The sequence below is a fragment of the Gossypium hirsutum genome, chromosome D06 (assembly GCF_007990345.1).
Source record: "Gossypium hirsutum isolate 1008001.06 chromosome D06, Gossypium_hirsutum_v2.1, whole genome shotgun sequence".
In the NCBI taxonomy this organism is placed as follows: domain Eukaryota; kingdom Viridiplantae; phylum Streptophyta; class Magnoliopsida; order Malvales; family Malvaceae; genus Gossypium; species Gossypium hirsutum.
In genome coordinates this window covers 13,905,669-13,931,203 of record NC_053442.1, presented here as the reverse complement: position 1 = coordinate 13,931,203, position 25,535 = coordinate 13,905,669, and positions in this window count along the sequence as shown.

The following is a 25,535-nucleotide window of genomic DNA, read 5'->3' as shown; positions in this document are numbered from 1 at the left end:
TGATGAATAATTATCAAATTTTTACAACTTACTTCCGTAATGGTTCCATTGATTCGTGGTGAAACAGAACATATCAATGTGCTTGTACCCACGATAAATCATCTAATTCTGCAATATCAACTTTGCCGATTGGTTCTCCAAAACTTTGGAATAGATAAGTATTGGCAAAGTTATGATCCGTGAGTCCAGCATTTCTACTTGGTCTGTTCAACCTTGTTTCAACATCTTTTAAATATCTTGAACAGAAGGTCATACATTCCTCTACCAAGTAGCCTTCAACAATCGATCCTTCTGGATAACGCTTGTTGCGGCAATAAGACTTTAATTTGGATAGGAACCTAAACACGATATACAAATTATCAAAAGTTGTAACTAAAACAACTATAGGTGAATGAAGAAAAATTTTAAAAATAAATTAACACCTTTCTATGGGATACATCCATCGATAGAAAACGGGTCCGTCAAAAATTGCTTCATGCGGGAGATGGATTATCAAGTGAACCATAATAGTGAAGAAAGAAGGTGGGAAGATTTTCTCCAAGTTGCATAAAGTCAAAGCAGCTCGATCTTGTACCTTCTGAAGTTCTTGAACATCCAAAACTTTGCCACAAATGACTTTCATTATATTGGATAGTTCAATTATACAAGACGTTACCTTCTTCGACATACAACATCGTAGAGCAACTGGCAGTAAATCTTGCATCAAGATGTGGTAGTCATGTGATTTTAGCGAATATAGTCTTCGATCTTTAACACTAACACATCAAGATATGTTTGATGCATATGCATCTGGAACCTTTATATCCTTCAACGCCATGCAGAACACTTCTTTCTCCGTCTTCGACATTGAAAAAATAGAAGGCGGCAACCGATATTTCCCATTCGGAAGTGGATTGGGATGAAGATCAGGCCGAATTCCCATGTGAACTAAATCAAGTCGACTCTGAACATTGTCTTTTGATTTTCCATCGACATTCAAAATTGTACCGACAATGTTCTCGCAGACATTTTTCTCAATGTGCATAACATCAAGATTGTGTCGTAAAAGGTGATGCTCCCAATAAGGCAACTCAAAAAAAATACTTCTTTTTTTCCACAATTCCACCTCATTAGGATCACCCTCTTCATCAGAGTCATCATCAGCTTCAACATTTTATCTTCTATTTCTTTGCGTGTTTGGAGGTTGGTTCATCTTCCCATAACTAAAATTGATATCTTCCAACATGAACAAGATTCCAGATCCACTGCTCTGCAAAGGAGCTTCTCTGAACTCTTCAGTACCGTCAAATACAAAACTCTTAAATCTAAATCTATGATTTTCCGGTAACCATCAACGATGCCCCATGTAAGAGAACTTCTTCCCATTGTATAACCATTGCGAACATGTTTGTGCAGTACAACAAGGACACATATAACGACCCTTGGTACTCGTACCGGATAAATTGGCATAAGCGGGGAAGTCATTAATGGTCCACATCAAAGCTGCACGTAAATTAAAATTCTCTTTTCTGAGCACATCGTATGTCTCAACACCAGCCCATAATTGTTTTAACTCTTCAATAACTGGCTGTAAATAAATTTCGATATCATTCCCAGGCCCTTTCGCTCCAGGGATAATCATAGATAAGATAAGAGAAGATTGTTTCATGCAAATCCACGGAGGCATATTGTAAGGAACAAGCACTACTGGCCAAGTACTGTACGCAGTGCTCATGATCTTGTAAGGATTAAATCCATCAGATGCTATCCCAAGCCTCACACTCCTAGGATCGCTTGCAAAGCTTGGAAATTTATTGTCAAATGATTTCCAAGCTAAAGAATCTTCCGGATGCCATAGTAATCCATCATCGGTTCGTCCATCATGGTGCCACGTCATAGACTCTGCTGTCTTCAACGACATGAAAAGCTTTTGAAGCATTGGTATCAGCGGAAAATACCGCAAAATCTTGACTGACTTCTTTCTTGACTGTGCATTATTTTCATCGTCACTCTCATCTTCTGTGTTTTTATTTATCCAACGGGATTGGCCGCATACATGACAGCACTGTTGGTTTCTCTGATCGCCCAAATACAGCATGTAGTCATTTGGGCAACTATGGATTTTAGTATACCCAAGGCCTAAATATTTTATCATTTTCTTCATATCTTTGCATGATTGAGGGATTTTTGCAAACGGAAACATATCTATCAAAAACTCTAACAGCATTGTCAAAGAGTTCCTGGTCCACCCTCCCAAACATTTTAACTGAAAAAGACAAATACAGAAAGACATTTTTGAGAATTTTGATCCCTCATACAGTTCTTCGTTCATGTCATTAAGTAGCGCGTAGAACTTCACTGCTTCTCCATTCGGCTCTTCATGAGGAACACTTCGGTTCGGTAAAAGCATTTCCACCGAGATTACAATCATCAGATGTCACAAAGTCGGCTGGGAACGACTGCAAACCATGATTGTGCATATTAAATGCATCCCGCAACATCCCTTCCATGTCATCCCCTCTAACAGACTAATGGTAAGCATTACCATCATAAGATACATCCATCCTTGAAGAGGAAGTACTAGGCGAGCATTCTCCATGAAAAAGCCATTGTTTATAACCCCGAACAAACCCATCAATAATTAGATGCTCGTATACAACTTCACGATAATGCCAGTTTATGTTGACACACTTCTTACATGGGCAAAGAATCATGTTCTCTTGGCTTACATATTGAAGTACAAAATTTAGAAAAGTCTGTACTCCATTTCGATAATCGTCGCTTACCCTTGACAAATTCATCCAAGACCGGTCCATTTCTTAATTCTTGAAGTCTAACGTTGACAATAAATTACACGGGTTTAGGATTTAGGAATAAGTTATGTATTAAGGTATGTAAGTTATTATGTAAGTTAAGATATAATATATATCACGGTAACTTATAAGTGTATTTAAGTTATGTGAGTTATGCCACATCATATATTTATGTAAGTTATGTATTAAGTAAATTATGTAAGTTATGTATTATGTAAGTTATGTAAGTTATGTATTAAGTAAATTATGTAAGTTATGTATTATGTAAGTTATGTAAGTTGTGTATTATGAAACTTATGTAAGTTATGTCTTATGTAGGTTATGTAAGTTATGTATTATGTAAGTTATGTATTAAGTAAATTATGTAAGTTGTCTTATATAAGTTATGTAAGTTGTGTATTATGTAAGTTATGTATTAAGTAGGTTATGTAAGTTATGTATTATGTAAGTTATGTAAGTTTTTGTTTTTGTGTATTATGTAACTTATTTAATTTATGTAGGTTATGTATTATTATGTAAGTTATTATGTAGGATATTATGTAAGTTATGTAAGTTTTTGTTTTTTGTGTATTATGTAACTTATTTAATTTGTCGAAACAATTTTTATATTTGAAAATGGGAATCGACTTTGAAAATGGAGTCGCCACCAATCTTTTATTGAGGTGTGATCGGACCACCTTAAAAATGATTTTAGGTCTACGAATTTTGAGAAAATAAGTTCGGGAGTCGGTTACGCACGAGGAAGGGTTAGAACCCTCGTAACGCCCAAAATTGGTACCGAATTGATTGTTTAATGTCTTAGTGTCGAAACTTAAAAATATTTTTAAATACGATCCCATGAAATGAAAGCTTAAATAATCGAGTTGGATGGTAAGACATACTCATTTCAAAGAAATAAATTTGTTACACTCAGTAAGTTAGGGTGCAACAGTTCAAGCTTCGAAATTAAATTTATTTTATTTTTTTAATCTTAAAATTCATGCATTTCGAGAACGATATTTGGTTATTTGGGTCAGATGAAAAATCAGAATCCAGTAAGTTAGGGTTCAATTTCTCAAAATTCCTAAACGCCAAATATTGCCTTTATTTAAAAATCCCTAATTCAAAGTAGCAAAATGTCATATCTAGTGAGTTAGGATCCGACCTTTTGAAATCTCGATAAATTTTATTTAGAATTTGCATGGTTTTAAGAAAAGAAATACTTGGCTATCTAAATTCATCGAAAAGAATTAAAGCCCAGTAAGTTAGGGCACAACCTTCTCGAGAATTATGAACACCAAGCATTTTTTTTGAAAGTTACGAAATAGAATGATTGTAGTGCTTTAATAAAATTTAATTTTTACAAATGAAACATGATTTAATGGCCATATATAATATAGAAGATAAATATCAACCCAAAAATATACTAAGAATTAACAAGCAAGTAATAGATAAATGCAAGTAGCAATGATGATTTTAATCATATTATACAAATACAAACATCAATATTCAAAAGCTAAATAAATTTATCATCAATTTTAAAGATACACCAAGATAATAAAAAAATGAAAAAAAAATTCCTACGGATAAAAGTTTTAAAATAAATTACACGCATGTACTCAAAATAGACTTGAAATAAAATAATAACAACATTGAAAAATAGTATAAAAATTTATATAAACATTTAACATATAGATATACAAAAATAAATTTTAAGATATAACCTAAACAAAACATTAAAATATATACAAATTATATCAAATTCTTATAAAAATATATATTAATAAATAATGAATCAAATAATAACATGTCAAGTTTGAAGATAAAAATATATAATAGATATTTTAAAAAAAATAATGTATGATAAATTTAAAACATGTCAATAATAATTTAAAATAATATTATATTACATTTTAAAATTATATTAATAATAAGTTTAAAGGTAATGTCAAGCTAAATATTAAAATGTGTTATAAATAAATATATTAAAATAAGTACTAAATTCGATTTAAAATTATACTATTAAAAAATCAAGTTAAAGTTAAGACATAATTTAAAATATAAAGAAGAAATAATAATAATAACAATAATAGGATTAAAAATGATATTGGAATTCAAAAAAAATTAAACATTACAAATAGAAATAAAAAGGAAAAATAAAGATAAACTAAATTGGTAATCGACTTAAAAAATGAGGGATTAAAATTGCAATTAAGCGCAAAATCTGAACATTCAAAACCACTCATACAAAACGGCACCGTTTAGGTTTGGATCCAAATGAAAACAGAATCAAATATACAGTACAAATTTTAAAAAAAACTGAAGAAAATCATATTGAAACTACACAAAATATAGAGGGACTCTCTGCGCAAATAAACCAATGAATCAAAATGCGCGGATCTGAGACCGAATTGGGACAGATCTTGGGTCAATGGTCTGTACGGCACCGTTTTGGGAGCCACTAAGTCTAGCCCCAGACGGTGTCGTTTGGAATACCTATAAACACCATTCTACACCCTAAATCAGAAGAAATAAGTCATTTTTCTTTTTTCTTTTCAAAACAATCAGCAACCCTATGCCCCCCATTCTTTCTCATCCGCCGCTTCAACAAATTCAAAGCCTCATCTAGCTCCGATTTGGGTGGAGCAAATAAGGCTCTGTCATCGTCTCCGCGCAGGTAAGTATGCTCCCTCTTTTATCCTATTTGTTTTTGCAAAGAAGAAAGAAAAAGAGAACAAAAATAAACGAATAGAGAAAAAAATCGGGAAATCACCTCTTTTCAATCTTTTTATTTTTTGTATTGATTCTCTGTCCGTAAAAAAAATTGCAATGCCTTTGTCCTCTGTTTTATAGGCTAAAAGTAAAAAAGAAAAACCAAAATAAGAAATACAATATTTTTTCTTTTCTTTGTTGCGTTATTTTCGTCTTCTTTGCAGGTACAGAGGCCAGCTAGCGTACGGAGGTGGTGGACGTGGCACAGCGTACGTGGGGAAGGCAGAGCCAGTGCTCGATTGCGACACAATAGCTTTTGCGGCGGCTTAGTTTCTTGGAACCCTAGGGTTTTTGTTTTATGATTTTTGTTTAGGGCTTAGGTGATTTGGGCCGGGGTTAGGTGTTGGGCTAATTGGGTTGGGGATATTGGGCTAGGCTAGTGTTTGGGTAGGTAACTTGGGTTTAGGTTTAATTTATTTTGGTTTGTAAACTGGACTGAATTTTTTTTATATTTTCATATTTGGGTTTTAATATCTGTATCGGGCCGGGCAAATGTGGGCCATTACAGCTACCCCTCGTTGCTCATTGTCGTGTAACGGGAATGAAGCACAGACTAAAAAGGGCTAATTTTCCCCAGTCGTGCTAGACCTTGGTTCTGTTCTTCTTTAAGTAGCCTCATTCATCCTACCGCATCTTCAGAGGTATAGGAATTGGTGCTTCGATCCACTCCACTACAACGTCAGGGAGATAGGATTATCGACTTCAATCTGCTCCCTTGCAACCTCAGGGAGATAACATTTGCCATATTCGATCTGCCCCACTGTAACTTTAGGGGGATAAGACCTGCTTACTCAGTCTGCTCCGCTGCAACTTCAGGGAGATAAGACCTGATGCGATCCACTCTACTGCAACTTCAGAGAGATAAGATCTATTACTTTAATCCGCTCTACTACAACTTCAGGGAGATAGGATTATCGGCTTCAATCTACTCCACTGCAACCTCAGGGAGATAATATTTTCCATCTTCAATCTGCTCCACTACTGCTTAGGGAGATAAGATCTGCTTACTCAGTCTTCTCCGCTGTGACCTTAGGGAGATAAGACTGATGCGATCTACTCTACTACAACTTCAGAGAGATAAGATCTATTACTTTAATCTGCTCCTCTACAACTTCAGGGAGATAGGATTATCAGCTTCAATCTGCTCCACTGCAACCTTAGGGAGATAAGATCTGCCAACTTCGATCTGCCCCACTGCAACTTCAGGGGGATAAGACCTGCTTACTCAGTCTGCTCCGCTGTAACCTCAGGGAGATAAGACTTGATGCGATCTACTCTACTGCTTCAGAGAGATAAGATCTATTACTTTAATCCACTCCACTGCAACTTCAGGGGGATAGGATTATTGGCTTCAATCTGCTCTACTGCAACCTCAGGGAGATAAGATTTTCCATCTTCGATTTGTCCCACTGCAACTTCAGGGGGATAAGACCTGCTTACTCAGTCTGCTCCGCTGCAACCTCAGGGAGATAAGACCTGATGCGATCCACTCTATTGTAACTTCAGAGAGATAAGATCTATTACTTTAATCCACTCTACTACAACTTCAGGGAGATAGAATTATCGGCTTCAATGTGCTCCACTGCAACCTCAGGGAGATAAGATTTGCCATCTTCGATCTGTCGCACTACAACTTTACGGGGATAAGACCTGCTTACTCAGTCTGCTCCGCTGCAACCTCAGGGAGATAAGACCTAATGCGATCCACTCTACTGTAACTTCAAAGAGATAAGATCTATTACTTTAATCCGCTCCACTACAACTTCAGGGAGATAGGATTATCGGCTTTAATCAGCTCCACTGCAACCTCAGGGAGATAAGATTTGCCATCTTCGATGTGTCCTACTGCAACTTCAGGGGGATAAGACTTGCTTACTCAGTCTGCTCCGCTGCAACCTCAGGGAGATAAGACCTAATGCAATCCACTCTAATGCAACTTTAGAGAGATAAGATCTATTACTTTAATCTGCTCCACTACAACTTTAGGAAGATATGATTTGTGGCTTAAATCTGCTTCCTTACACTTGAAGATAAGATTTGCCGTCTTCGATCTGCTCCACTATTGCTTAGGGAGACAGGATCTGTAATTTCCTAACCTATTCCACTGCTGACCAGGGATATAGGATTTGTGGCTTAAATCTGTTTCCTTACACTTGAAGATAAGATTTGCCGTCTTCGATCTGCTCCACTATTGTTTAGGGAGACAGGATCTGTAATTTTCTAACCTATTCCACTGCTGACCAGGGATATAGGATTTGTGGCTTAAATCTGCTTCTTTACACTTGAAGATATGATTCGTCGTCTTCTATTTGCTCTGCTACTGCTTAGGGAGACAAGATTTGTAATTTCCCAACCTATTCAACTACTAACCAGGGATATAGGAATTGTGGCTTAAATCTGCTTCCTTACACTTGAAGATAAGATTCGCCGTCTTCGATCTGCTCCGCTACTGCTTAGGGAGACAAGATCTGTAATTTCCTAACCTATTCCACTGCTGACCAGGGATATAGGACTTGTGGCTTAAATCTGCTTCCTTACTCTTGAAGATAAGATTTCGCTGTCTTTGATCTGCTCCGCTACTGCTTAGGGAGACAAGATCTGTAATTTCTCAACCTATTCCACTGCTAAACAGGGATATAGGACTTGTGGCTTAAATCTGCTTCCTTACTCTTGAAGATAAGATTCACCGTCTTTGATCTGCTCCGCTACTGCTTAGGGAGACAAGATCTGTAATTTCCTAACCTATTCCACTGCTGACCAGGGATATAGGACTTGTGGCTTAAATCTACTTCCTTACACTTGAAGATAAGATTCGTCGTCTTCGATCTGCTCCGTTACTGCTTAGGGAGACAAGATCTGCTATATTCCCAACCTATTCCACTACTGACCAAGGATATAGGACTTGTGGCTTAAATCTGCTTCCTTACACTTGAAGATAAGGTTCGCCGTCTTCGATCTGCTCCGCTACTGCTTAGGGAGACAAGATCTGTAATTTCCCTGATCTATTCTCTGGGGAACATGACCTGTATAATGAACTTAATTATGCCTAATGATTAGGATGGCATGATCATAATGAATCAAATGCTTCTAACTAGACATGTGTGAATGGTGTTTGCATGAATGCAGAATTTTATTTTTTCGAGAATGATCCCGCTTAGGTTGTCATTACTCAAAGTTTATTAAGGCTTTAACACTGACGTGCTACAACGCCTTCTCGTTTGACCGGTCTTTTCAAAGAATCACTTAGTCAGATTGCCCCCACTGTAAAATTCAAAGTTCAATCTTCTGGGACGCAAAATCTGTACCATTATTCTCCCACTGCAACCCAAGGGTAGAAATATATGGCTTTTCCTCAGTCCTTTCCTATCACAATTCAAGGATACATGATCTAAATCATTCTAGTTCCTTACACCATTCCCAAGGTGTCGTACCAAAGACTTATGCTCAGATGAAGGCTCTCTTCTCCGAGGTAACCTCTTCCTCTTACCTGATGATTATTGTTTGCTTGTTTATTTAAGCTTTGTCATTAACCTGACATCTTGTCATTTTGTTCAATCAATGTTTTTGACAACAAAATCCAAAAAGAAAGTCCAAATTTAGACTCTTCCTTCTCAAATTTCCAACCTTTAAATTTGGTGCGTTCTAAACAATAATCCTGTTTCAGGTTTCTGTATCATTTAGAAACTTTTCAGAGTAATATGCAAAACTTCCTTTGTGAAAGTTTTATTAGTCCATTAATCATTATTCCAATGCAACATGCTTGCAAAATGAGTCATATCAATGTACAAGAATAAAGTTGGCTTTGAGCATAGCTCGAAAGCAATAAATTACCAAAAAAAGTAAAGAAGGATAACAAAGAAATTGATTGGGAATGTGTATCTTGAAAAAGAATGAAGTATTCCAAGAACAACAAATTCAATATAAATAGTAAGCAAATTGGGTGCCCCAGATATCGCAGCTTGAACTTCTCTGTACAAACTTTCTGAAGACCTTTATGAGTTTGACATGTGTTTAGGAGATCTGCAGTACTCTGTTAATGCTCCAAGATGTCGCATACCCATTCCTATTAATTCATATATAGCAAGGTCATCATATGCCCCAATCTAATCACAATTTGAGCCGCCCTTTTCAAGTTTTCAACTCAAATCCCCTTTGGCCTAAGGTGCCCTTTGCGGGTTTTCCCCTTAGCCTCTCCATTTTTTACTTTTTCATTTTTCATTTTTCATATTTTCTCCAACTCAAAGTGCCCTTTTTTGGTTTTCACCTTGGTCCTTTCTTCTTCTTCTTCAGGTGAAGTAATTCTTGACTGAATCTAAGTTTACAGGAACTGGCAATCTCACTCAAAATCAGTGCTCCTCTGAAAAGTTCTTCTTTACAACATAGGGACATTCCCAGTTTGACATTCATTTCCCTCTAGAATCCTTTCGTTGAGGAAGGATCTTTTTCAACATCCAGCCCTCTCGTGGAATTCTTTGAGACGACCCTATGTATTATGAGCTCGTATCATTTGTTTTTGATACATCCAACACTGATTAACAGCTTTTAACACTTTTCCTAGATCCAACTGATCACATTGTGATTGGATCCCTCCAACTCTAGCTCAACTAATACCCGGAGAGAGGGGATTTCAATAGGTAAAACTACCTCAATCCTGTAAACCAAAGAGAGAGGTGTTGCCCCAGTACAGATGTTCGTCAAGCGATGAGAGAAAATGGTAATTTCTCATGCCAGTCCTTGCAAATCTCAATCATTTTTTTTAATTTTCTTGATGTTCATCTCTAGGCAATTCAGTGACGAACCGTGGTGTTTGCTTCTGAATTGATTTTAGACCTCAGCTATCGTGCTATTGTTCAGGCTCAACGCATTATCCAATATAATCTTTTTTGGAATTTTATATCGGCATATGATGGCATTGGCGTACGAAGCAGCCTTTAATGCTCAAAAATAAAGCAATGCCCATTAGAGTCCTCGATAATGTTGATGTCCGTGCCCCATTTCGCTCAAAATTTGAGTCGCCCTTTTCGGGTTTTCAACTCAAATCCACATTTGGTCACAAAGCGCCATTTGCAGGTTTTCGCCTTGGCCTCTCCTTTTTCTTTTTCATTTCATTTGTTATTTTGATTTTGATTTTAATTTTGATTTTGATTTTTCTTCTTTTTTTCTTTTTTTTTCTCTTTCTTTTTTTGTGAATTGGATCTAAACTCATGGGATTAGGCAAGTCCATGGTATCTCTTTTGATTAGAACCATTGCTTCTCAATAAAGTCTTACACATAAGATTTTTCACTTTCATCTCGTATGCGAAAGATCTTTTGGTATCAGATTTCTTTCATAGAGCCTTCTGGGGAGAAACTACGATAGAAAACTTTGGATCCTCCTCTTCAATCAGGATAAAATCCAACAAAACTTGAAGAGATGGAAACTCGACTTCAAACGGGTAAAGCTATACTAAGTCAACAAGAAAGGCATTGCCCCGGCAAAGAATTTTCATTGCATCGTTCACACTGTAATTTTTGTCATCGTGTTGTTGTGCAGATTTCATTATCAGCACTTAACCCGGGCATATCCTGGTATGATCATATAAAGACATCTTCGAACTCTAGAGGTGACTCGACGAGGCCCTACTTTGTTTCTCCGGCTATGCATGTTTCTTTGAGGTCACAATCTCTATTCTCTCCTTGTAGGGTAAAATTTCCTCTCTACTATCCTCAACAAGTCAGAAGGTAGGTTACAATCTATGTCATTTTCAAAGTCATGATATCCCTTTAAACACATGCCTTGCTCAAAAGGAAAATCTGGGTCTGTAGCAGAGTCATTCACGAAATTGATATCTGGGGACTCATAATAAGTACCGAAGAATATACAAAAGAATGTATAAATTCATGAATAATTATTTGTACCATATGATTATGAATGAATGAATAATAATTTGGAAGAAAATCCAAAAGATTGAAAGAATCTGGAATTATTATTGGCTCAGCAATAATTGCACAGATGTATTTCATTAAAATAATAACGTTCAGACATGGGTCTATTTCACAAAGGAATTTCTATCATTTTTAGGCTAAAAACAACAAAATGTTCTGAACATTACTCTAAATAAGCTCTAAAAACTATAGGGATTTCTTCCGCAGTCTAATTGCTTAGAACACTCTAGATTTATAAAGGCAGATATCTAACAAGGTCCCTTTTCATTTGTATCTTCATATATGTCATTCATGTGAACTTTTCCCAACACCTCTTCATACATTGTATTCACTCCATTATCAATCATGATTGGGTAGCAGGCTTTCTGCATTAGATGAGCGATCAAGCTTGACAATACCCATGTTGATGAGTCTTTCAACTTGCTTTTTGAAGGCAGTGCAATTCTCTATTGAGTGCCCCGTAATTCCTGCATGGTAGTCACATTGTACGTTCGCATCATACCATTTGGGGTATGGAGGTTGTAGAGGTTTCACATGAAAAGGGGAGACAATATGTGCATCAAACAAATTTTGATACAGTTCCATATACGATATTAGGATTGGCGTAAACTGGAACTTCTCATTCTTCATGCCAGAATCTTGCCTTGATGAATTTGGTTGATTATCAGCCACCTTTCCTGGTTGACTCACAGTAACTGGTTTAAAGTAACCTGTGTTGTTCACCTCATTTTCTCTTCTCCTTGGGGTTGACCTCTTATTACTCTCTTTCGCCTCAATTTTTCCGGTTCTTATAGCATTCTCAATCATTTCTCCATTCATAACTATGTCAGAAAAGCTTTTTGTTGCACTTCCTAACATATGCGTGATGAACGGGGCCTTCAGTGTATTGATGAAGAGCATTGTAGTCTCTTTGTCTAAGAGGGGTGGTTGAACCTGGACTGTAACCTCTCTCCACCACTGTGCATACTGCCTAAAACTTTCGCTTGGCTTTTTTTCCATGTTTTGCAAAGTGATTCTATCAGGAACCATATCTGTCACATGACTGTATTACCTCATGAATGCTTGAGCTAGGTCCCTCCATGAACCAATCTTGGTACGGTTCAATTGATTGCACCATTTGGATGCTGCCCCTACCAAACTATCTTGGAAGCAGTGTATTAGCAGCTGATCGTTGTTAATGTAGCCAGTCATCCTTCTACAGAACATGGTGATATGGGCTTCGGGGCAGCTAGTTTCATTATATTTTTCAAATTCAGGCATTTTGAATTTGGGAGGAAGTACTAAGTCTGGGACTAAGCTTAGATCCTTAGCGTCAATTCCCTGATTACTATCAGCGCTTTCCAAGGCTTTGAATTTTTCCTCCAACCATTTATACCTATCTTCCCACTGTTTTGGCAATTCCGCGTTCGCCTTTCCTTCTTTAGCTGTTTCATCAAAATTCAGGATGGCAAGATTAACCGAATTATCACCAGGGTTAGGACCTGATCTAGCCAGAAATTTTATCGGTATTGAAACATCAGTTTGAAACCACTGAGGCCCAATTGAAACAGAGGATCTGCGCAGAGGTACCTCAGTCTGAACCTGCGCATGCAGAGGCGTAAAGCCTGGAGGATAGGTAGGTCTATCCTTGTCTTCTTCATCATCATTTACCATAGGACTTTTCCCCTTATTTACTCATTTAGTCAGTAATTGCGTCAGCTCAGTCATCATGTCCTTTTGAGACTCCAGCATCCTTTCTGTCATTTCTTGTTGAATTTTTTTCTAACTGCTCATTCATTTGCATTTGTAGCTGATCTTGCATTTCTTTATGCATTTGCTCCAGTTTCTCTAATCTTTGATCCATTTCCTTAGTTTTGAGACGAGTACCGTAAGGATGTTTGGTTGGTTGGTTTTCCAGATTAGCTGAAATAAATTTACTTAATTAGACTCTTTCAATGGATTTTAATGCATATGATGTCTTGTAATGCAGATGCATGAAATGAATGCGTAAAGAGATGTTAATTCTAATTCAATTACATTTAGAAAACTTTATTAGAAAGTAAATTCCTTTACATAAAGCAGATGCATGTACGGCCTCTCCCTTATATTCCAAGAGACAACATCGATCTTTTTCTTCATCCACATGCTTGAGACAATCTCACCGATAGATGCCACTGTTAGCTCCTTTTCTTGATCTTGGTCGTGATCCATCATCTGCCCATCTTCATAAGGCTCGTTAACTTCTTTAAGGGAGTTGGAACGTCGAAGGATCTTAAATAGTCATCTTGAATTTTTTGGGCCACGAAGTAAAGGTCACGAGCTCTTTCATCACCTTTCCTGTGTTTCTTGGAATATATTCGGGCAGTCGTACTATTTTCCACTTTATCAAGGAATTCGTATTCCATGACAAGCTTTCTAAGTTAGTAATCAAACTTGAATCAATATCTCCTTCCTAAGATGCAAATGCAATGCAATCACAATCAAAACACGACAAGAGGGGTTAGTAGAAAACATAAGCAAGCAAGGAAAACAAAAGTACATTGTCAGGTAACCACTAAGGATTTGGAGTGGCTCTACCTAGGATGGGTTCCTAAGGTCTTCTACATGCGGTTTGGCTTTAAATTCAAGGTACTCGAACCAGTAGATTCCTCGATCTTCACCCATTATAGGCTCATACAGACCAAGTTTGGTTCAGGGGAATACATTTCCCTATGGCTGCACGGAGATGAAAATCTCACGAAAACATAGGAACGGATGTATTCCGAAAGTGATCCACTATCCTGCACGGAGGTGAAAACCTCACGAAGGAGTAGCTTCTCACTCCCACTTAAAAGGGTAAGACTAAATAGTCTTTATGCAATATGACGCCAAAATATAGATCTCCATTTACAGTAATCATGCAACAAATGCAAAGAGAAGATCGTAATTTTTCAAATCAAATTTTTAATTTTCGACAATAAGAAAAGAAACAATCAATTTTACGGCCTGACTCTCTTACTGTCCCCAGTGGAGTCGCCAAGCTGTCGAAACCATTTTTATATTTGAAAATGGGAATCGACTTTGAAAATGGAGTCGCCACCAATCTTTTATTGAGGTGTGATCGGACCACCTTAAAAATGATTTTAAGTCTACAAATTTTAAGAAAACAAGTTCGGGAGTCGGTTACGCACGAGGAAGGGTTAGCACCCTCGTAACGCCCAAAATTGGTACCAAATTGATTGTTTAATGTCTTAGTGTCGAAACTTAAAAATATTTTTAAATACGATCCCATGAAATGAAAGCTTAAATAATCGAGTTGGATGGTAAGACATACTCATTTCAAAGAAATAAATTTGTTACACTCAGTAAGTTAGGGTGCAACAGTTCAATTTATTTTATTTTTTTAATCTTAAAATTCATGCGTTTCGAGAACGATATTTGGTTATTTGGGTCAGACGAGAAATTAGAATCCAGTAAGTTAGGGTTCAATTTCTCAAAATTCCTAAACGCCAAATATTGCCTTTATTTAAAAATCCCTAATTCGAAGTAGCAAAATGTCATATCCAGTGAGTTAGGATCCGACCTTTTGAAATCCCGATAAATTTTATTTAGAATTTGCATGGTTTTAAGAAAAGAAATACTTGGCTATCTAAATTCATCGAAAATAATTGAAGCCCAGTAAGTTAGGGCACAACCTTCTCGAGAATTATGAACACCAAGCATTTTTTTTGAAAGTTACGAAATAGAATGATTGTAGTGCTTTAATAAAATTTAATTTTTACAAATGAAACATGATTTAATGGCCATATATAATATAGAAGATAAATATCAACCCTAACATATACTAAGAATTAACAAGCAAGTAATAGATAAATACAAGTAGCAATGATGATTTTAATCATATTATACAAATACAAACATCAATATTCAAAAGCTAAATAAATTTATCATCAATTTTAAAGATACACCAAGATAATAAAAAATGAAAAAAAATTCCTACGTATAAAAGTTTTAAAATAAATTACACGCATGTACTCAAAATAGACTTGAAATAAAATAATAACAACATTGAAAATAGTATAAAAATTTATATAAACATTTAGCATAGAGATATACAAAAATGAATTTTAAGATATAACCTAAACAAAACATTAAAATATATACAAATTATATCAAATTCTTATAAAAATATATATTAATAAATAATGAATCAAATAATAACATGTCAAGTTTGAAGATAAAAATATATAATAGATATTTTAAAAAAATAATGTATGATAAATTTAAAACATGTCAATAATAATTTAAAATAATAGCATATTACATTTTAAAATTATATTAATAATAAGTTTAAAGGTAATGTCAAGCTAAATATTAAAATGTGTTATAAATAAATATATTAAAATAAGTACTAAATTCGATTTAAAATTATACTATTAAAAAATCAAGTTACAGTTAATACATAATTTAAAATATAAAGAAGAAATAATAATAATAATAATAATAATAATAACAATAATAGGACTAAAAATGATATTGGAATTAAAAAAAACACTACAAATAGAAATAAAAAAATAAAGATAAACTAAATTGATAATCGACTTAAAAAATGAGGGATTAAAATTGCAATTAAGCGCAAATCTGAACATTCAAAACCACTCATAGAAAACGGCGCCGTTTAGGTTTGGATCCAAATGAAAACAAAATCAAATACACGGTACAAATTTAAAAAAAAAACTGAAGAAAATCAGATTGAAACTACACAAAATATAGAGGGACTCTCTGCGCAAATAAACCAATGAATCAAAATGCGCGGATCTGAGACCGAATTGGGACAGATCTTGGGTCAATGGTCTGTACGGCACCGTTTTGGGAGCCACTAAGTCTAGCCCCAAACGGTGTCGTTTGGAATACCTATAAACACCATTCTACACCCTAAATCAGAAGAAATAAGTCATTTTTCTTTTTTCTTTTCAAAACAATCAGCAACCCTATGCCCCCATTCTTTCTCATCCGCCGCTTCAACAAATTCAAAGCCTCATCTAGCTCCGATTTGGGTGGAGCAAATAAGGCTCTGTCATCGTCTCCGCGCAGGTAAGTATGCTCCCTCTTTTATCCTATTTGTTTTTGCAAAGAAGAAAGAAAAAGAGAACAAAAATAAACGAATAGAGAAAAAAATCGGGAAATCACCTCTTTTCAATCTTTTTATTTTTTGTATTGATTCTCTGTCCGTAAAAAAATTGCAATGCCTTTGTCCTCTGTTTTATAGGCTAAAAGTAAAAAAGAAAAACCAAAATAAGAAATACAATATTTTTTCTTTTCTTTGCTTGTTGTTTTCGTCTTCTTTGCAGGTACGGAGGCCAGCTAGCGTACGGAGGTGGTGGATGTGGCACAGCGTACGTGGGGAAGGCAGAGCCGGTGCTCGATTACGACACAATAGCTATTGCAGCGGCTTAGTTTCCAGGAACCCTAGGGTTTCCGTTTGTGATTTTTTTTTTGGGCTTAGGTGATTTGGGTCGGGGTTAGGTGTTGGGCTAATTGGGTTGGGGATATTGGGCTAGGCTAGTGTTAGGGTAGGTAACTTGGGTTTAGGTTTAATTTATTTTGGTTTGTAAACTGGACTGAAATTTTTTATTTATTTTTATATTTGGGTTTTAATATCTGTATCGGGCTGAGCAAATTTGGGCCATTACATAATTTATGTAGGTTATGTATTATTATGTAAGTTATTATGTAGGTTATTATATAAGTCATTATGTTGGTTATGTAAGTTGTGATATGATTAATATTTATGTATGTAAGTTATGATATGATTGATAAATTTAAGTTATATAAGTTATGTATTATGTGTAAGTTTATGTATGTAGGTTATGTAAGTTATGTAATGTATCAATTTTTAAAATATATATAAATTTTAAAAATATATATATTAAAACTATATATAAATATTAATAAGTTATGTAAGTTATGTATTATAAATTTAAATTATGTAAGTTATGAATTATGTAAGTTATGCAAATTACGTAAGTTATGAAATTTGAACTTTAAAAAAATTAAATATTTAAAAAAATTCGTGATTAAAATAAAATAAAATATTTAAAATATAACTTTAAGTACAATTTATTTAATTAGGTAAATTAAAATTAAAAGAGAATAAAAATATATATTTTTCGTGCTTAAAATAGCATAAAATAAAAAATATATATAATGAAAAAGGAAAACATATAAATATTTGTATAGTTTGGACCAATTTATTTATCCATGTGAATATTATTTACACATTTAAAATGGGATTTTGGAAATGAATTACTTGAGAAATGGAAGAAGATTTAAACAGGGTATCATAATTGATATTAATGAAAGTTAAATGTAAGAAGAAAGTAGATTGGAAAAGGATACTTTCAATTTTATAAAATTATGTAATTTAATTATTTATTATATTTGGGTCCTTAGAATCCTATGCAGTAACTTATGCTGTAATTAACGGAAATGGTGATGGTAGGACACATGAAAACAGTATATTTAGATTCCTTTAGTAAAAGTATCATCAATTAGTCCCTATACATTAATATACTGTCTTTGATTTGTGAAGGACCAAAATTATTTAATATTAAAACATGGCAAACTGGATGCCAGATTATAGCAGAAAATATAAGGCAGAAAACTAGATGGGAATTTTAAGTAAGTAAAATGATCCAATATTTGAAAGGAAAACCAGCAAAAAAATCTATACAAAATCGGAGCCCCAAAAGATTAAATTTTCAAAAATCATCATGATAAAACTATTATTGATTAGAATTTTGGACTAAAAGGTACCTTAATAATTTCAACAACCTGGTCTACTCCACTCTCACTAGCAAACAGAGACTGGAGTCAGAAAAATAGTATTTGTTAAGTAATTTAAAGGGAAAATGCATATAAATAAGCAAATAAATTTTGCAACGAAACATGTACCTGCCCAAGCAATAGCTCAGCCAAAACACGGCCAGCAGAGCAGATGTCAATGTCTGTGGTGTATTCAGTTGCACCAAATATTAATTCAGGTGCTCGATAGTACCTAGAACAGATGTAAGATTATAAGATTAGGACCAAATATTATTAATTCAGTTGAACCAAATATAAAAAACTTTATCAATATCACTACCAAATATTAATTCGAAGATTAAATGGCAGCTTCAGTTGAACCAATAGTTGCAGGAGGAGCACGAAGCAGTAACTTAGTCAAATCTAAGGGTAGAAAACTACTAAGATAAAACTTTGGTTTTAGCATATGAACCAAAATAGTATTTGTTTTCGTTAGTTCAGTGCATCAACAACTGCAACTTCAATAATAATTCCCATTAAATAAAACTATAGACATTCGAATGGCTCCAGTTTTATGATATACTTAGACCTACACATGTTAAATTTCATTTGTTGTTTTGGACTACCAAAGTTATCAAGAGAAAATGGTTAATTCCAATGATGCATCCTCTTAAATGAGAAATAACAATAACAAATAAATAGTGCCTTCTACTATATAATAGCATATAAGGCACCAAAATGATACAATTACGATTTAATCTAATGCTAATTTAATTATTACAAAAATTTAAAATCAACAGTTCTTATTGTAAAGGTAGTTCTCTCTACTTTCATATATATGTAAAATTTTAAGAAATAAATAGTTTAAGAATTATAAAATTTTTAGAAAAATAAAAATAGATGAGGGTTAAGTTGAGGGATTTTGAACCTGGTGGATTTTGAGAACAAGGTCAGGATGTAATTTCCTCTGCCAAACCTCGTACTTCCCTTCTAAACCGTCAAACTCAATTTCATATTTTTTTCTTTGCTAATTAAGAAAAAGCAATTATGGAACAAAAATCGGTAAATTAAAATTCTATACTATCAGGAAAAAAAAGGAAGAACACTTACACCCCAAAAATTTGACAGTAATCAATGCATAAAGCAAGGGGTCGAATGCTCTTGCAGGAATCAGAATAGAGTAACGACGTTGTTCCAGTCTTGTATGCGACGCAGTTCCAACACCTTTTTGTTAAAGAATCGAGCTTTGCGGCGGATTGGGAGCTTAAATTTTGAAAGGAAAAAGTTTGAATTTGGGAGAAAATGGAAGGCGTAGCATGGACGACCCCGATAAGAAATAAAGGGATTTGGGAAATTGGGGGGTTTGGATCACAAAAGGATTGGAAGTTTCGGAATTGGGGAAACTAATTTGTGAAAGAATAACCTAGGGAAATTTAGGGGAAACGCAGATAGGAAATTGGGGGAATGAAGTCGGGGAATCTGACATGGGGAAAACTAAAGAAAATTCAGGGTTAATAAAACGACGTTGTTTAGGTTAGTTTTATTAAATGTGGCGTGTCTTAATAAGCGCCACTAAAAGCATAGGAAAAAATGGCACCGTTTCGGAAACTATTAAAACCTATTTGTGGTGATTTCTGCTGAAGCGCCACTAAAGTATAGTCCTTTTGCAGCGTTTTACAAAAAACGCCACTAAAATTTTGCATCAAAACGTAACGTTTTGCAGTATCAGGCACAAATTTTGCGGCGCATTTTAAAAAAACGCCACTAATTTCTATCCTTTTGCGGCGTTTGGTAGAAAACGCCACTAAGAACACAGATCAAAACGCAACATTTTGCCATTTCTGAAACAAAGTCGCGGCATTTTTTTATAAACGCCACTAGGAACACAAAAAAAACGTCATCGTTTTGCATACTATGACATATTTGTGTCATTTTTTACTAAAACGCCACTAATGCATAAACACTAAAACAAATTTAATTTTTGTCATTTTTTATTAACCTTAAACCCTTAGAGCCATAAACAGTAAGACACTAACTATAGAAAACTAAACCCTAAACCCAAACCCTAAACCGTAAACCCCAAATCCAAATAACAAACATTAATCACTGAACCTAAAATACTAAACATTAAACCCTAAACTCTAATATGATATACCCTAACACCCTAAACTTTAAACCATAAATATATATTATAAGTTACAATTAAAAGTATTAAAAAGAATCTTATTGCCTGTTTAAACCCTAAAATAACTTTATTTTTTTATATTTTTTATCAAAATCCCTAACCCTTAAACCCTAATACCCTAACCCTTAAAACCATAATTAAACACTAAGACTCTGACTATAAAAACTAAACTCCAAACAACAAACTTTAAAACACTAAATCCCAAACCCAATATAACAAACCCTAAACCATAAACTTAAAATTATACTAAACATTAAACCTTAAACTATAAAGACCCTTAAGCTATAGCCCTTAAACCTCTTAAACCCTAAACCCCAAAAATTTTTAATCAAAATTAAGTACTGCTACAATTTTTTATAAACATATATAAACTTTTACATTAATATATATCTATGTGTATATACATGTACATCAATATCCATATGAAATTTTTAGGGTTTTAAGGTTTTAAGGATTATGTTTTTAGGGTTTAAGGGTTTTGAAAAAGCCATATAGCCGGCATCGATTTTAACAGCTTAATGGTAACTTAAATGAAAACTTCTAATTATAATTAATATAAATAAATCAATTAAATAATAAATAGACAAATAATTTTTTTGCGGCGCTTTCCCAAAAACACTGCTAAATCCCAGAGCATTAGCGGTGCTGTATTAAAAACGCCGCTAAATCCCCCGAAAGGTCAGAAAACGGCGTCGTTGGGCTTATGTCTTTTTTCGGTGCTTTACCAAAAACGCCGCTAAATCCCCAAAAGGTAAAAAAACGGCGTCGTTGGTCTTAGGTTTTTTTGCGGCGCATTGTCAAAAACGTCGTTAAAGCCCTGAGCATTAGCAGCGCTTTCTTAAAAATGCCACTAAATCCCCGAAAAGATTAGAAAATAGCATCGTTGGGCTTAGGTTTTTTTGCGGCGCTTTCTCAAAAACGCCGCTAAATCCCTGAGCATTAGCGGCGCTTTCTGAAAAACACCGCCAAATCCCTGAATGCTCAGAAAACAGCGTCATTGGGATTAGGTTTTTTTACGGCGCTTTCTCAAAATCGCCACTAAATCCCCGAATGCTCAGAAAACGGCGTCGTTGGGCCTAGGTTTTTTTGCGGCGCTTTCTCAAAAACGCCGCTAAAGCCCTGAGCATTAGCAGCGCTTCCTCAAAAACACCGCTAAATCCCCGGATGCTCAGAAAACGGCATTGTTGGGCTTAGGTTTTTTTGCGGCGCTTTCTCAAAAACGCCGCTAAATCCCTGAGCATTAGCGGCGCTTCCTCAAAAATGCCGTTAAATCCCCGAATGCTTAGAAAATCGTGTCGTTGGGCTTAGGTTTTTTTGTGGCGCTTTCTCAAAAACGCCGCTAATGCTGAGCATTAGCGGCGCTTCCGTAAAACGTCGCTAAATCCCTGAATGCTCAGAAAACGGCGTCGTTGGGCTTAGGTTTTTGTGGTGCTTTCTGGAAAACCCCGCTAATGCTTATTTTCAGTAGCGTTTTCCGTTTAGCGCCGCTAATGATCGATCTTTAGTGGTGTTTTTTATCCAAACGCCGCTGAAAGCTTGTTTTGGTGTAGTGAAGTTCTGTATAATGTTATTGGAGTATTCGGTGTTGTCTGTGTGATGGAATGTGATTATTCGCTTTTGTGGTAAGTTATGTATACATTTTGAAAATTCTTTTTCAGATAATTCCATATAAGATATGATATATCTGAAGTTAATTTGGTTTGATTAGTTTTGTGATGTAATCAAATGAGTCTTAAGGGAAGTTTCCTGAATAAAAGTATGTATTAGTATCTTAAATGGATATCCGCCATAATAGTCTGTCAGTTTAGGTTATGGGCATATTCATATTACGAATGGTATAAGTGTTCGTTAGTTGAAATTGGTTATGCTATATAAGATTGGAATTCGAGTTATCTGATATCTGTCACATTTGAGGAGTATCATGTCTTGTTCTGAGGATATTTGGAATGTAAGTCATTAGTAAATCTGGTGTTCTTATGCTGTGAAATATAGACGTTTAGAAATTCTTCTAAATGATTTGAAATGTTCTTTACGAGTATGCATATGTATTGGGTTTGAGTCATATGATCTGAATCTTAGTATGATAATTAACAAACTTGATATAAGAATCCACCAAATGCAAGTTTATATAGTAAGTATATGCCAACAAGTAATATCTATGGACGGCTATCCTGGGAAAATGTTAAATATTATGTGAAGAAGAAATAAATAGAAAGTGGACTCTATAGAAATATTCTTTCGAGAAGTATCTTCATTGTTCTAAGAGGAAAGTATAATAGAATATTGTCTGTAAAATTTGAAGTCAGCCAAGTAGTGAAAAGAAAGCTGGTATGTTAAGTATGGTAGTTGGCGTATAAATGCAAGTCAGATATTATGAGAGTGTCGGCCCAAAGCATAAATGATAAGTTAAGTATGAAAACTGGCGTATAGGCATACATTCAACATTTGAAAAGCACCTGCCAAGGTATTCTATATTAAAACACTAAGTTCTCTTGAACTTATAAGTGTTTGGTCTTGTTTCAAGTGTTGTTGTATGTATTGGTGCGCCTAGAGGGACAAGCCAGGAGTATGTCATGGGAACGACGAGCTGGGATACTATGAATACAAAAACTAAGAACAACTTAGGAATTAGGCGTATAGTAGAATTATGCCTTAAAGAATTTGTCTTTTGTGTGTAAGAAGTTGTAATAAGTTTGATGTATTTAAAAAAAAGTACTTTTCTTTGTTTCCTTAATTGAGAAGCTAAATAAATTAAAAAGAAATATGTTTTATTAAGCAATACATGTCAACTATTTTGAGATTTTTGCTAAGTGTTATGTGATGTAATACCCGAGATCTGGATACGGTAATTTGGGTCGAGTTGAAGGTGTTACAAATTTTGTCTTAATTCTAAAAAATTAATCCTCAACATTTACATATTATGTAAATTGGTCTTTTTTTCAATTTTACTTTTCTTTGTTACATTGAGGGTTAATTTTAAAAGAGTGAGAAAAGATAGAATTATTATTTTGGATTTTTGGGTGTTTTCATTTTTGGTAAAATTTTTTATCAAATTTAACTGATAAATTTGTTTTTAAATTTTTAGGTGAAAGGGTCACAAAGAAACGTAAAACTGCAAAAAAAAGAATCAAATTATACAATGTGTAAATGTTGAGGGTTAAAGCTGTAATTATACCAAATTTAAAAGATGTCATGTCATCTTTTCGTTAACCATTTAACAACTAGTAACAAAAAAAATTGAATAGTTGAGTGACCATTTTGTAACTTTTCATAATTGGATAACTAAAAAATAAACATATCCATAGGCAAATGGGTACTACCCTCGTTTAAATTCCTCCCAATATCATACTTGGTAAAAAATAAAAGACTTTGTTTCTTAACTGTTGAAACCAGATTATACTCGGTACTCCTCGAAGAATTTACAAAATTTTTGAGGCATTGGTTGCTCACATTAAGTTGACGTAGCTCATAAGGATGCATCTTCTTCCATATTTCTTTGGTTTTCCTTCTACATGTTGTACTAATTGAGGACATGACACTCTGATTGTCAAGGATTCTCCCATAGAGTTCCTTACAATCAGCCTTGTACCGTACCTAACAAAGACAACAAATACACAAATTGGCAAAATTCACTATGACAACATATATATGTAATGTTGCATTTATGTTCCTTGGTTTAAAAGTGTACTGGGTTGAGCCTATGGAAATGCCAAATCCATTCACAATCGAGTGGCACAACCAAAAGGCCTTTCGAAACTGTAGACTCCGAATGTTTGGCAAGTTGTAGAAGCCAATAATATTTGTACCTAAACTTGGACGTTATCAAAGGTAAATGAATAGTTAGAACTTAGAACTAAGAGTAGGTTAAAGTATCATGGAAGCCTTTGTACTAGGAGTCAGATTGTGTTTTTCCCTCTTTACTAAAAAAATGGGCAAATTAGTCCTTGTATATTAGATCAACAAGCAAACTAGTCCTTTTTGTTAAAAATCTCATTCGTTTCTACTACTAAAAATTAACAAAATAACTAAACAGTTACTTATGGCATGCCATATGTACCTCATTCTGACATATACGAATCAGTTTTTTACAGTAAAAATGAATGGAATTTTTAATACAATGACTAATTTGCTCTTTTATCTAACATATAGGGACTAATTTGCCTATTTTTATGAGTAGAGGGAGGTAATGCAATCTGACTCCTGGTATAAGGGCCTCCATGGTACTTTTACCACTAAAAGTATGAATAAATAGATTAGAGTTAATTGTACCAGACACCCCTAAACTATAACTTTTGTTCTAAATTGGTCCCCAATCTTCAAAATTTCTAATTACATTGACAAAATATCGATATTATACCAATCAAGTCCTTTTATTATTAAAACTATTAATTTAACTGTTAAATGATACATCAAATTTGGTGTAGCTAAATTTAAATATAAATTTTAAAAGTAAAAACTAAATATAAAGTAAAACTAAAAAAAAAGTGAATTATAAATTTTCTATAAGAGTTTTAAAAACCTCAAAACTAAAAATTTTAAAACTTCTATTTTTACGATATTCATTTTCTTAAATTTTCATTTTAAATTCTGTTACATAAGATTTGACGAGTCATGTAACGATTAAATTAACGATTTTAGTAATAAAAAAGGACCTAATTGATATAACATCAATAGTTTAAGGATGTAGTTAGAATAGTTTGAAATTTAATGACCAATTAAAAGTAAGGGTCATAGTTTGAGGATGTTTGGTGCAATTATCTCAATAGATTAATATCATTCAAGGCAAAAATTAAATGAAAAAAAAAACTTATTGGAGTTGAAAGATTGACCTATAAATGGCTCGGTCTAAGACAAGGCCATTATAGAGGGTTCAGTTGCTATCAACCTTAGCAAGAAATCGTAGGTGTTGTTTGGGTTAAGCGACAAGATCAACGCTAATGGCGAGTTTTTGTGCCTCTTCTCATTTTATTTCTTTTTTCCTTTCCATGCTAAACATAAACAAAGATTTTGCTGTTAGAATTTTAAATAATATCTAATATAAAATTAGAACTGTAAATCAGGATCTATCATGTCAAATCATCAAGAATAAAAAAATAACAAAACTAGATGCGGAAGTGTAC